Below are 13,305 nucleotides of genomic sequence, written 5' to 3'. Positions count from 1 at the left end.
GTTTTAAAATACATTTATTTGGAAGCTCCGCGCTTCAAGAGGATCATATTATATATTATTTCTTTTGAATAACATATTTTGTATCTAAAAAAAAAAAATGACACTAATTGATTTTACTCGATATATCTTTCGATACTCAAAGCTTCAGTATTCCTTGATTTAATCAAACTGAATGGTTTTAAAATACATTTATTTGGAAGCTCCGCGCTTCAAGAGGATCATATTAGATATTATTTCTTTTGAATAACATATTTTGTATTTAAAAAAAAAATGACACTAATTGATTTTACTCGATATATCTTTCTTTCTAAGCATTCTTTCTTCAGAATAGTTTTCATCAAATAAATAGAAATAAAGTTATGTTGCATTGCAGAAAAAATATGATAAACGGTCTTTTTTCATCTTCAAATTTTGATATTCATATAAAAGGAAAATATCAAAAAATATTTCTAAAAAGTTAACTGGAACGGTTTTATTCTCTTTTCTTATAGAACAGACAATATATTCATTAAGTTTGGTGAGGAGCAATTACTTCTCAAGTGCAATTAGCAGTCAATACTGCGTGAAATATACAGTTTTAAAAGCTTTATCATCTTAGAAGAGCTCCATATTAAAAATGTGCCTATGAAGGCATTGCAAAAACAGCTTTATTTTTCCCTGAACGTAATATGCAGCCTTTAACCTAATATACCTTCCGCTGGAAACAGAATTATTATGATATCAGGTATCGATAAACTAGAGAGAGGAAAGGAAAAGGCAAATTAGCGGAGCTTATCATGGGAAACCTTCAAAGCTAATCATTTGTGGGAAACAGCTTCTAGAGAACAGCTCAAGTCAAGAGCTGTAGTTCACCATTAAGGATTACACATATTAAGGTGATCTAACAGGTATTACAAACATTCTCGAAACGAGGAGATAATTCTCTTTCCGGTAGCCAAGCGAAACTGTGATCCATTGATTCAAGCTTTGGATGAGAGGGCCAGCACAGATCTATAGTAGGGGAACAAACGATAAAAAATTATAAAACTTAGGACCTCAAAACAAGCTGCATCAATTCTTTTGATTGGGGGTGTAGAGAATCAAAAAAGAATATTTCTAAAAGATAAAATGATGAGAAGATCACATTTTCATCTTCATTTTAGAAAAGAAATAAAACTGTAAGTTAAAGCTTATGGGCTCATGATAAAAAGTATATTGACTTATAAACATGGTTTTCTCTTTTAGTCATGCTCGTAATATCTGCGGTTACAATAAGAGAAAGAGAAACTCAACAATAATATTAAAGGCGTAAAAAGGTACGAATTAGCTGAAAGTAGAGAATGAACAAGGTAGGTGGATAAAAAGTAGAATGGTAAAGAAGAGGAATGCCATGGTGAGTAAATAGAGCAATCACAAATACAACTTTAATGAGGAGAAAAAGAAGATGATACAATATAAGAAATAGGAGGAAAATAGTTCGTTAAATGTCGATCTAAGGTTCAATTTACAGACAAGAGGAGTAAACCTTTTAGACATGGAGCTCATGTATTGAAGAATTAAACAGGGTATTATTTAATCCCTTAATCAAAACAAAAGTTACCACAGTTTAGAAAGGATTTGAATTTCGAAAAAATAATTTAGAATACTCTAGCAATGAAATTTGAAATCATAGATATTGAAGAAGTAACTTCACTTTAGATTTTGCCAAAGTATTTTGTACTTTAGAAACAGTGTAAATACATACACCAGCAGTTCAAAACGTTTAAGAGTAACTCCTCTGTTGATTTTTGAAGATGCAGTATCCAATTCAGTCATAAAGAAAGAAAAGAAGATCCAAAGAGATGAAATGGAGCAAGAAATGCTCTAGGAGAAGTTATTGGAAAATAGAGGTTACGGTGACCTTTGCCTTGTATGGAGAGGAAGGTAAGATTTCTAATAGTTGAGGCGATAAAATATTTTCTTTTCATTTGTTTCAAATGGTCGTTTACATTTCCTGCATGAGTTTACTACGAGTTCTTTAGAGTTTTCTCCAAAAAGCGGCGTTTAGATAGATTGAAGTCGTATCATACTCCTTTTTACTATTGGCCTCGTTTGCTTCTTATTATCATACAATATCTTTTTATATTCCTAATGATTCTCAATTACTTGGAATACATTATATAGATACTAGTGTATATGACCCGTTAAAAATAACAGCATATTATTCAAATGAATACGCACACACCTAAACGAACCCCCCCCCCTCCCTCTCTCTCTCTCTCTCTCTCTCTCTCTCTCTCTCTCTCTCTCTCTCTCTCTCTCTCTCTCTCTCTCTCTCTCTCTCGTAGGACCACTATTTTTTAGTGCCCGGAAAGAAGTATGTATATATATATATATATATATATATATATATATATATATATATATATATATATATATATATATATATATATATATATATATATATATATATATATATATATATATATATATATATATATATATATCATCATCATCATCATCATCATCACAAGGCGTTACTAGTCCACTGCAGGACAAAGGCCTCAGGCATGTCGTGTCACTTGTGTCTGTTTCTGGTCTTTCTATGACGTTTTTTACCCGCATATTTTCTTAGTTCGTCAATCTATCGTCTTCTCTTCCTTATCCTGTTTCTTTTGCAATCTCTACGGACCCATTATTTCTAATGTCCATCTATCATCTGCCATTCTTATTATATGTCCTCCCCATCTCTATTTTTTTCATATTTGTTGTTAGAATATCCTCTACTTTAGTTTCCTCTCATATCCATGTTTCTATTTTTTTGTCTCTTGCTGTTATTCCTATCATTATTCTTTCCATAACTCTTTTAGTTATAACGAGATTATGTTCAAATACTTTAGTAAACCTCCAAGATTGTGAGGCCTAAGTTAATATTGGTGGGGCCATCTGATTAAATACTTTCCTATTTAGAGAAAGTGGCTTTTTACATTTCCTAATCTCATTTTGTTTACCAAAACCTCTTCTTACTATGCTAATCGTTCTTTAAATTTCGATTTCATGTCTTGGGGAAACACTTACTGTCTGTCCTTAGTAGGTAAATTCATTAACAATCGCTAAAGGTTCATCCATAACCCTTATTTGTTGTCTCTGCAGTTTCATATTAATTTTCAGTCTTACAATTCAGCCTTTTCTATTATAATCTTCTGTCATCTTTTGCAATCCCTCATATGATTCACTAATGAAAATTACGTCATCTACAAATTTTAAGTTTTTAAAGTATCCTCATTAATTAATTCCTTTATTTTCTTAATCTAGATCCTTAAAAAAGTAAGCTGTAAATAGTGTAAGAGAGATGGGGTCTCCCTGTCTCTCTCCTTTCTCAATCGGAATTTTCTCGCAATCTTTCTATGGTTTTAGGATCGCTACACCTCTCATATAGATAAATACAAATATTCTAATATTCCTTGTATTTGAAAGGCTTTCATTACTGCTGAAGTTTTGACAGAATCAGAAGCCTTTTCATAGTCTATATACCATCCATAGTGGTTTGTCATACTTTCTTGATCTTTTCATTAGCTAGCTAATTACATGGATATGTCAATTGTATATCCGCTTCTAAAGTCTTCTTGCTCTCTTGGTGGGTTCAAGCCTAGCTATCTTTCTAGTCGACCTAATATTATCTTTTTAAGTATTTTTCATAACACTGGGGGTAAACTTTTAGGGAGTGTAATTACCAAGGTGCTTTGTGTCTCCCTTTATGTGAATTAGTATAATGATAAAGTTTTTCTAAGCTGTGTTTATAGAGTATTTTTGCAGACATTTTGGGTAAAGTTCAGCGATTTTACTATTATAAAATATCTCCCAACGATTATCAAATCAATTGTTATGCCATCTTTTCCTGTTACTTTGCCCTTTTACTGTCTTTTAATGTTTTCTTTTCTTCTCCCACTGTTACTTTTGGTACTGGCTCAGGTATTTCCTTATTTGTATTGGCAAAGTTTCTTCTTATATCTCTATTGAATAGCTTTGTATAGAATTCCTCTGCAATTTTTATCACTACATTTCTTTTGTTGATAATATTTTTAATATCATCTTTCAAAGCAAATATCTGCTGGCACCCTGTTTCATGTCGTCTTTTCATCAATTGATTCTTCTTTCTTTCTTTATTGTTTCCTCAATTTTGGTCTGATTGTGTTTACGAATAACTTTGATTTTTTTTAGTTTATTTAATATTTTTGGATAGTTATGCCAATTCTATTTCATGTCTCATGAATTATAAGCTGATTTCCTATATCTTCTTTATTAGGTTTTTGTTTTTGTTTTTTCTGATTGATTCCTTTAAACTTCTTTGGGAAGTTTCCACCTATATGTTGTGCTGATTTCAATACCATACACATACACATACGTATATAAATATATATGATTAGAATTAGCTATAGAGAAGTAACACGACACACAACCGTTAGACATTTTGATTTTGAGTGTTATAATGGTTTAGGATTTATGGAAATATATATTTAGCTTATCCAAATAAGGGGGAAGGAAATAAGGGATAGACGGTATAGATAGCTTTGTCTTTTACTGGTGGATGTGAAAGATATCTCAACATTCGTATATAATAAATATATCAATGTTTTTTCTTTGAACAGGTGACTATTTACTCTCCAAGGATATATTTTTATTACATATCTGTACAATTAAATTTGAAATTAAAAACTTTAACTATTAATTCAAACAATATATTACACACACACTCAAAAAGACGTCATTAAGCTCGTTTTCTTAATTTGGTGCACGAGTCTTCTTTTAGATTTTCATGTTCTTAAAGGGACGTTTTTTATGTTAGTTTTTACATTTAGTGGAGCAGATTACTGTAATGATCTTTTTATTTTCAGAAATAAGCACCAAAGATGACTCACATACTCCTTGGGATTGCTCTTTTGATAATACCCGTTACCTACCCAAAATTCAAAGTTACAGCCATTGTTTCAAGATAGACATAATTCAATATACGAAAACATTGAAATATTGTTTTTGCATAAAATCGCCAAGGCTTGTTCCGAATTTGTTACTATGAACCTACTTACTAGCTTCCTTGTACCATAACATCAGCCCCAGAATCATAACTATCGTAAAAAGTGTCCATATATTAGAAACCATCAGTCCAATATATTATTGGATGTACATGGAGGCAGTAAGCATAAATTTGTTTGCCACATATTATCTTACCGGCTGGATGAGTATACTATGCCTCTAAACTTTGCATATGCAGCTGCACAGTGGCATGCAGAACAGACCAAAGCAATAGCCTTTCCATTGATTCCAGCATTCTGACTTGCATCCACCATTTGTCAGATTATTATTATTATTATTATTATTATTATTATTATTATTATTATTATTATTATTATTATTATCCAAGTGACAACCCTATTTGGAAAAGCAAGATGCTATAAGCCCAGGGGCTCCAATAGGGAAAAATAGCCCAGTGAGGAAAGGAAATAAGGAAATAAATAAATGAAAAGAACAAATTAACAACAAATAATTCTAAAAAAGTAACAGCGTGAAAACAGATATGTCATATATAAACTATTAACAACGTCAAAAACAAATATGTCATATATAAACTATAAAAAGACTCATGTCCGCGTGGTCAACAAAAAAGCATTTGCTCCAACTTCGAACTTTTGAAGTTCTACTGATTCAACTACCCGATTACGAAGATCATTCCACAACTTGGTCACAGCTGGAATAAAACTTCTAGAGTACTGCGTAGGATTGAGCCTCATGAAGGAGAAGGCCTGGCTATTAGAATTAACTGCCAGCCTAGTAATACGAACAGGATAGAATTGTCCAGGGAGATCTTAATGTAAAGGATGGTCAGAGTTTTGAAAAATTTTATGCTACATGCATAATGAACTAAAAGAACGACGGTGCCAGAGATTAATATCTAGATCAGGAATAAGAAATTTAATAGACCGTAAGTTTCTGTCCAACAAATTAAGATGAGAATCAGCAGCTGAAGACCAGACTGGAGAACATTACTCAAAACAAGGTAAAATGAAAGATTTAAAACACTTCTTCAAATTAGATTGATCACCGAAAATCTTAAAAGACTTTCTCAATAAGCCAATTTTTTGTGCTAGTGAAGAAGACACATACCTTATATGTTTCTCAAAAGTAAATTTACTGTCGAGAATCACACCTAAAATTTTGTAAGAGTCATACATATTTAAAAAAACATTATCAATATTGAGATCTGGATGTTGAGGAGCTACCATCCTTGACCTACTTGCAATCATACTTTGAGTTTTGTTAGGATTCAACTTCATAGCCCATAATTTGCACCATGCACTAATTTAAGGTAAATCTCTATTAAGGGATTCACAGATCTACATTCAGGGGATGGAATTGATGCAAAGAGAGTAGCATCAACTGCATATGCAGCAAGCTGGTTTTCTAGGCCAAACCACATGTCATGTGTATATAGTATGAAAAGTAATGGGCCAAGAACACTACCCTGTGGAACACCGGATATCACATTCGAATACTCACTATGGTGCCCGTCAACAACAACTCTTTGAGATCTATTACTTAAAAAGTCAATAATAATGCTAAGAAACGACCCACCCACTCCCAACTGTTTCAGTTTGATAACAAGGGCCTCGTGATTAACACAGTCAAAGGCAGCACTAAAATCAAGGCCAATCATACGAACTTCCTCACCACAATCAAGGGATTTCTGTACAGCATTGGAGATTGTAAGAAGGGCATCACATGCTCCAAGGCCTTTACAAAAACCAAATTGCAAACTATGGAGGTGGAAGATTACCTTCAGCAAACCTATTAAGACGTTTTGCCAGAAGACGTTCAAAAACTTTAGATAATATGGGAGTTATGGAAATTGGGCGGTAAACAGTGGAACTTGAGCTACCACAAACACATTTACATAGAAGAGTAACATTACCAATTCTCCAACAAGTGCTAGAAGCTCCTCTTCTTGTTAACTTGCGCAAAATAACAGATAACTTTGGAGCTAACATATCTGCTGTCTTTATGAAAAACAAAGAAAAAATACCATTTGGGTCTACAACTCCATAAGCATCTAAGTCCATCAACAGGGCTTTAATCTCACGAGATCGAAAAGCTAAACTAGTTAGTTTAGCCTCAGGAAAACATGAATGAGGAAGTTCAAGTTTTCCATTACTCTGTTTACTGTCAAAAAACATCAGCCAAAAAGGTTGCCTTTTCCTTTGGACAGTGAGTGGTTGAGCCATCTGGTTTAAGTAAAGGAGAACTGCTGCATCTACACAAAAGAGTGCAGATTTAAGGGTAGACCACCATTTATGTTCCTGAGTTGTACTAGAAAGGGTTTCTTTATGGTTAAATTGTACTCTTTTTCAGTTGAGGCATAAACGCTCTGAGCAACAGCTTGAAGCTGAGTATAGTTGTTCCAGATCAAATCTGATCTGTTACCCTTCCAAAGGTGATAGGCCTCCTGCTTCTCCAAATAAGCACATCTACAATCATAATTGAACCATGGTTTGTCCTTCACTCGGTACCTTAGCACACGAGAAGGGATACGCCTATCAATTATGATGACTAGATTCTCATTCAAAGTGACAACAGGATCTACACTAACATACATTTGTGACCAATTCAAGCACAAAAGATCATGCAAAATCCCATTCCAGTCTGCTTGGGATTTCATATGAATTTTACAAGAATATGATATATCAGGGACAGGCTGCTAAGTCTTCACTAATAATGAAATCAAGGCATGATCAGATGTCCCAACTGGAGAACCAACCTTACTAGTTATAACGCCAGGGGAGTCAGTGTATACCAGGTCCCAGCAATTACCAGACCTGTGAGTAGCTTCATTTATGATTTGCTCACAGCCTGATTTAGAGGCAAAGTCTAAAGCTCTTAAGCCATGGCGATCGGTAGGAGAGATAGAACTTAACCACTCCCAATGGTGAGCATTAAAATCACCAACAAAGACAAAAGAAGCCTTTCTATCATCTTCTTGTATCTTAGCCATAATGGTAAGAACACAATCAAAGATAGAATCATCCATGTCTGGATTCCGGTAAATCGAAGACAAATAAAAAGTTGTAATGCCTGCCATAATCTTTTATTACCTGAATCTCATGACATCCACATTGATAGGAGGACTTATGAGAAGCAGGGTACTCGGTCCTAATATACACCGCCATTCCCCTGGCCGTAGGGATGGCATAATGTTTCAACTTTATTGGCTTCTTAAAACCAGTTATAAGGAGCTCAGATGAGTGCCTCATATTAGAAACCAAAGATTCTGAGCACAAAAGAATATCATACTGTCTGGACGCAACTGTAAGGTCTTGGATATTTGCATGAAAACCACGAATATTGCAATACAGAAGACGACATTGACGAAATCTAGGACGTACTGGTCCCGGATTTCGCTCAATGTCTCCAGACAGCATAAGAATTAATAAAAAAAAAGAGACATCATACTTAAAAACTAGATTAACAAGAATTATAACAAAAACAATATGTACAGAATTATAAATAAAGTGATTGATGATACCCGTAGACTACAGTAAAAAGTCGAAAAAACTGGTCAACATGGAGGAGCCAATACACCATGCAAGGCTAAATACCCTCCAGGATAGCCACCTGAACTGAAGGGAGGACTGTGAGGATGGTTTTGAAAAGAAAAAGAGTCAGAAATAGGAAAAGACAACCTCTTGATAAACCACCAGGCATCCATGGCCCTTCTTTTAAGCCTGCCCAACACACCATTTAAAAAAAAAAAACAAGAGGTAGGAAAAAAATTTATTAATAAGATAGAATAGTGTGCAAGAGTGTACCCTCAAGCAAGAGAACTCTAACCCAAGAAAGTGGAAGACCATGGTACAGAGGCTATGGCAGTACCCAGGACTAGAGAACAATGGTTTAATTTTGGAGTGTCCTTCTTTTAGAAGAGCTGCTTATCATAGCTAAAGAGTCTCTTCTACCCTTACCAAGAGGAAAGTACACTGAACAAATTGCAGTACAGTAGTTATCCCCTTGGGTGAAGAAGTGTTAAGTATCTCATTGTTGTCAGGTGTATGAGGAAAGACGAGAATATGTAAAGAATAGGCCAGACTATTTTGTGTAAGTGTAGGCAAAGAAAAAATAAACCATGACCTGAGAGAGGGATCTAATGCATTACTGTCTGGCCAGTCAAAGGATCTAATACCTCTCTAGTGGTAGTATCTCAACGGGTGGCTGGTGCCCTGGCCAACCTACTACCATGCTGGGAACTCTTTGCAATGGATGGAAGCTCTGTCCAAATTATATGCCCCATATATCCAATCATGGTCCAGCTCTACTTGGCAGGAGTCTGTATTTCCGTATCAAGCCTGCTTGGTAGGCAACACGTTCACATGCTGCATCAGTGATAATTGAGTTCCAGGTATGGGTTCGTATGGCCTCACATCATCAACACCTTCAGGTGTGCTGGATCTGTTGTATAGTGCACCATGGCCATGGGCATCTCCAAGGTATCCATGTCTTTATCATTTACTACTGGTGAGTACAGTATGAGTTTTATGAAAACAATGAAAACCTCATGACAAAAATCCCAATGAACATATGGAAGAAGATAATCACTTTACTCTTTTCGGCAACACAATTAATGTACAGCAACCTACGTCAGGTTCTGTCCTTGGCCAAAGGAACCCCACAACTTGTGCAGGCGTAGCTCCTGAAGTGCCTGTAGAACACTGACTACAATAACATGGTCATCTGTGTCATCATAACTTTGCTGCCTGATTCTGTTGTATATCTAGCACAAAGATCCACATGTAAGTTTCTTCATCTGCATGGTGCCACCATAGCCAGATTGATAGTTTGATTGCTGACACCATCGTCTTAATTGTTCAAAATATTACACATGCAATCTTATCAAACAAAAATTTCAACAGCTGGGTTTTTGTTGTCTTTCCCTCTAATGAAGTTTCACCTGTTTGAAAGAGTATTGTGCTCTATTGTAATCATGCATCTCCCCTCACGTCCTCACTTTTATTTAGTTTTAGCTTTCAGACTATAAAGCTGGTAGACATCAAGCACAGTATCTGCTCTTGTGTACTGGGTAGAGTATGCTTGAATTTTATGGAGAACATCAAGCATTGCAGGCATCTCTAGCATCCTGTTGTATGACATACTGATGCTATGCATATTAAATATTCCACCAACGTTCTTTTGGTTGTGTTGACTGACTGCCCAATGTAAGCATGAAATTAAGTCACTTTATCTTTGGATTATCCGTGAGTTGTTGTTCCCTTTTTGTACATTGCATAGCAGTTATACTGAAGCAGCTGAGCAATTGTTAAATCTGTCTTTGACGTACCTAACCTTAGCTCCACTACTCATGAATTTCTTCATCAGATGTGGTGTTTTGGTTCAGCATATGTCTTTGCAAGATGTTAGCTGTTTTGCCAAGAAAAATAGCTTTACTATAATAGTCAGATGCTTTTAACAAGACAAAGCCTATATTTTTTCTGACATACCAGACATCCCTTCTCTGCTTTTGAGCTTCCAACTCAGGTATTGGCAGTAGGGGCATGAACACTCAGCTGTTCCAGGTGCTGTGCGTACAGATGGACTATGTCTGCAATTTGGATGACTGTAGTATCTTCACCAGATCTGGTGGTCTCTACTAGCTATGTGACTAGCTCTTATAATGCTTGTTGGTGATCATCCTATTCAGGGACACGTTCCTGTTCGATTCTTTTGGTAGCTCTGAGGTACATCCTTTCTATATTATACAGGTGTGTAAAGCATGCAAAATGGTATTTGATCTCATGTGCAATAGCATCTCCACTGCTGTTTTACAAGAAGTTTTCTGTCATTTGGCATTCGGGCACATTCATGGGGTCTGTTATTGAAGCTCATGATCGTAGCTTATCTGACCTCAAAAGATGGGTCTTCTTTGTCACATATGAAATACGTTTTGCCTTCAAATATAGATCTATGAAACTTTAGACTGGTATTCTACTGCCTGATAAAACGCTGCTCTCCTTTTTCTGGCACTTTCCAGTTTCATGTTGTTGAACATAAGTCGACAACTATGGTGATACTGCGTCATGTTCCTCCTCAGTGTTTATTCAATGCCGCCAATATTTTCAAGTCTCGCTGAATCCAGAACAATAGACACATCATTAATTGCTTGAAAGAAGGGAATGCTATTCACAATCTTTGTGTGGTCATCATGTTATCGTGGTTGTTGTGCTCATGATAACTTGAGCTGTTCAATCTTCTTCTCCTTGCAAAGATAACACTCTCTGCAGTTAGTATGGAAATTAGATAGTCATTGATATATATTTGCATTTGGGTGAATGGTATTCAAGTATCATTTAATTATCATGTGATGTGTACATCACCCAGGTAGCTACATGCATAGGAATATAAAACCCTGTTATCATTGGCTCGGCTCTTCCACGCTGGCACACCCTGTTGATTCAGGTGAGGCTCTCTAACCAAACACGTATATTAAACTTCACATAATTTCCAATAGCAAATTGATGTGTGGCTTATTATACAATATTTAGGACACTAAACTATTATTTGGGACACTAAATGATCATTCAGTTTATACGGAACCCCATGCTGAGCTGAGATTCGCAGCAGCGGTGCCCTTCAGTCTGTCCATGGATCCAAATTCATATTATACATAGTGAAAAAATTATGATTTAACATCATTCAAATAGTGCAAGTCTTTGCAGCTGTATTGCGGAATGCATCACTTCTTTATATTCAATGCCACCCATCTTCAATTAGTGTTGCTATTTTGAATTTTTGGGTGGCTAACAGGTTTTATGTAAAGAACAATCGCAAGGAGTATGTTTGTCAATTTTGATGCTTATTACTGAAAATTAAAAATTTTCTTGATTTGTGTTACTAAATTTTTCTATTTCAATTATTCATATGTTTAGTTTTGCCTCCCATTTGCCTGTTTCCATAATTTTGTCTTCTTTTGTAGGAATGGTGAACTGAGGAGGATGCCGGCGTACATGACTTCCCTAAAATATCCGTGTTTTCAGTTTTTGTTTTTAAGACACCGTACCTGGTGGTGTAACTCCTGGCATTCGAGAAGCTGATGACACTGAGATATAACTGGCAATAAAAAGAAAGAGGAAGAGTATAATGAGAGTGATATGAAGGTTAATAAATAAGACTATGTACCGCAAATGTATCACACATGCTCGTTAGCTGTAAAGGTACTTTTGTTTTTTGTATACCTTCATTATCGTTCTCCCCCCGCATTGATAATCTGTTTAAGCCTATATGTTCATGAATCATTGTGTCTAAATTTTTGTGCTATTCTTGCTTTGGACGGGTTGTATATAAACTCATGCTCTGTCGAAATAAAGTTAGTTGCATTCTACTCACTTCTCAGCAACCTGTCGCTGATGGCTTTTCTCGTGAAATTAAACTACTTTATGCCTTTTGGGTATGACGCAAACCTGAACCTGTACGCGCTGCCATCCCCGATGTCGATATTCTGCCCATGAAGGACCTGATGACCAGAGATGACAAAACCTAACTGGTGCCTCGCACAACTAAATGTAAAGCCGCCAGTAAGAATAAAAAGACAAATTTTGATGAAAGTGAAAATGAAATAGAAAAAAACTTGTCTAAGATAAAGGGTTAAGAGGGCTGTAAGAAACAAATAAAATTCTGATTACATCTTTATAACAAAAGAGTAGAAAACACAGGTAATGGATTGATTAAAGTATATTGTACTCCCACAGATTATTTGGTGCTCGAAGAATATGATGTCTTTCTGAAAAACAATATTGTGATATTTCTTGTGTGCTTTAAGTTGTCCATCTTATTTTTCAGTCGAGTAAACTAGGAAGAGGAAACAATTTTTTGGCATCATGAGAAAAAAATAAGTACAGTGTCGTAACATGATATATGATAGAGTTATGTTCGAGTACATGTGATCGCATTTGCTGAAATGAATCAAAATATTTAGTATTAAGTGTATTGGAATAAGAATCTGCGATATCAATCAGTTTAGCTTGCTTAGGTAATTTTTATTTTTTTTTTATTTTTTTAGAAATTTGACTCTGTAAAATAGGTTTTAACTGTAATATAAGTGAGCATTCGATAGCATAGATGTATTGCTAAAATAGGTAAGTAAAGGGATTAGATCAATATTTTGGGTAAAACTGTGAATGTAAGCGATTGTATGTGTGTAGGTAAGGAATGAAGTGAAATATAATTAGCATATGAAAATATCTTTTTTTTTTATATCCATATATTTCCTTTTCTGTATATATCTAAAATCATAGTACTTAAGTGTAATAA

The sequence above is a fragment of the Palaemon carinicauda genome, chromosome 7 (genome assembly GCF_036898095.1).
Source record: "Palaemon carinicauda isolate YSFRI2023 chromosome 7, ASM3689809v2, whole genome shotgun sequence".
NCBI lineage: Eukaryota > Metazoa > Arthropoda > Malacostraca > Decapoda > Palaemonidae > Palaemon > Palaemon carinicauda.
This window is presented reverse-complemented; position numbering follows the sequence as displayed.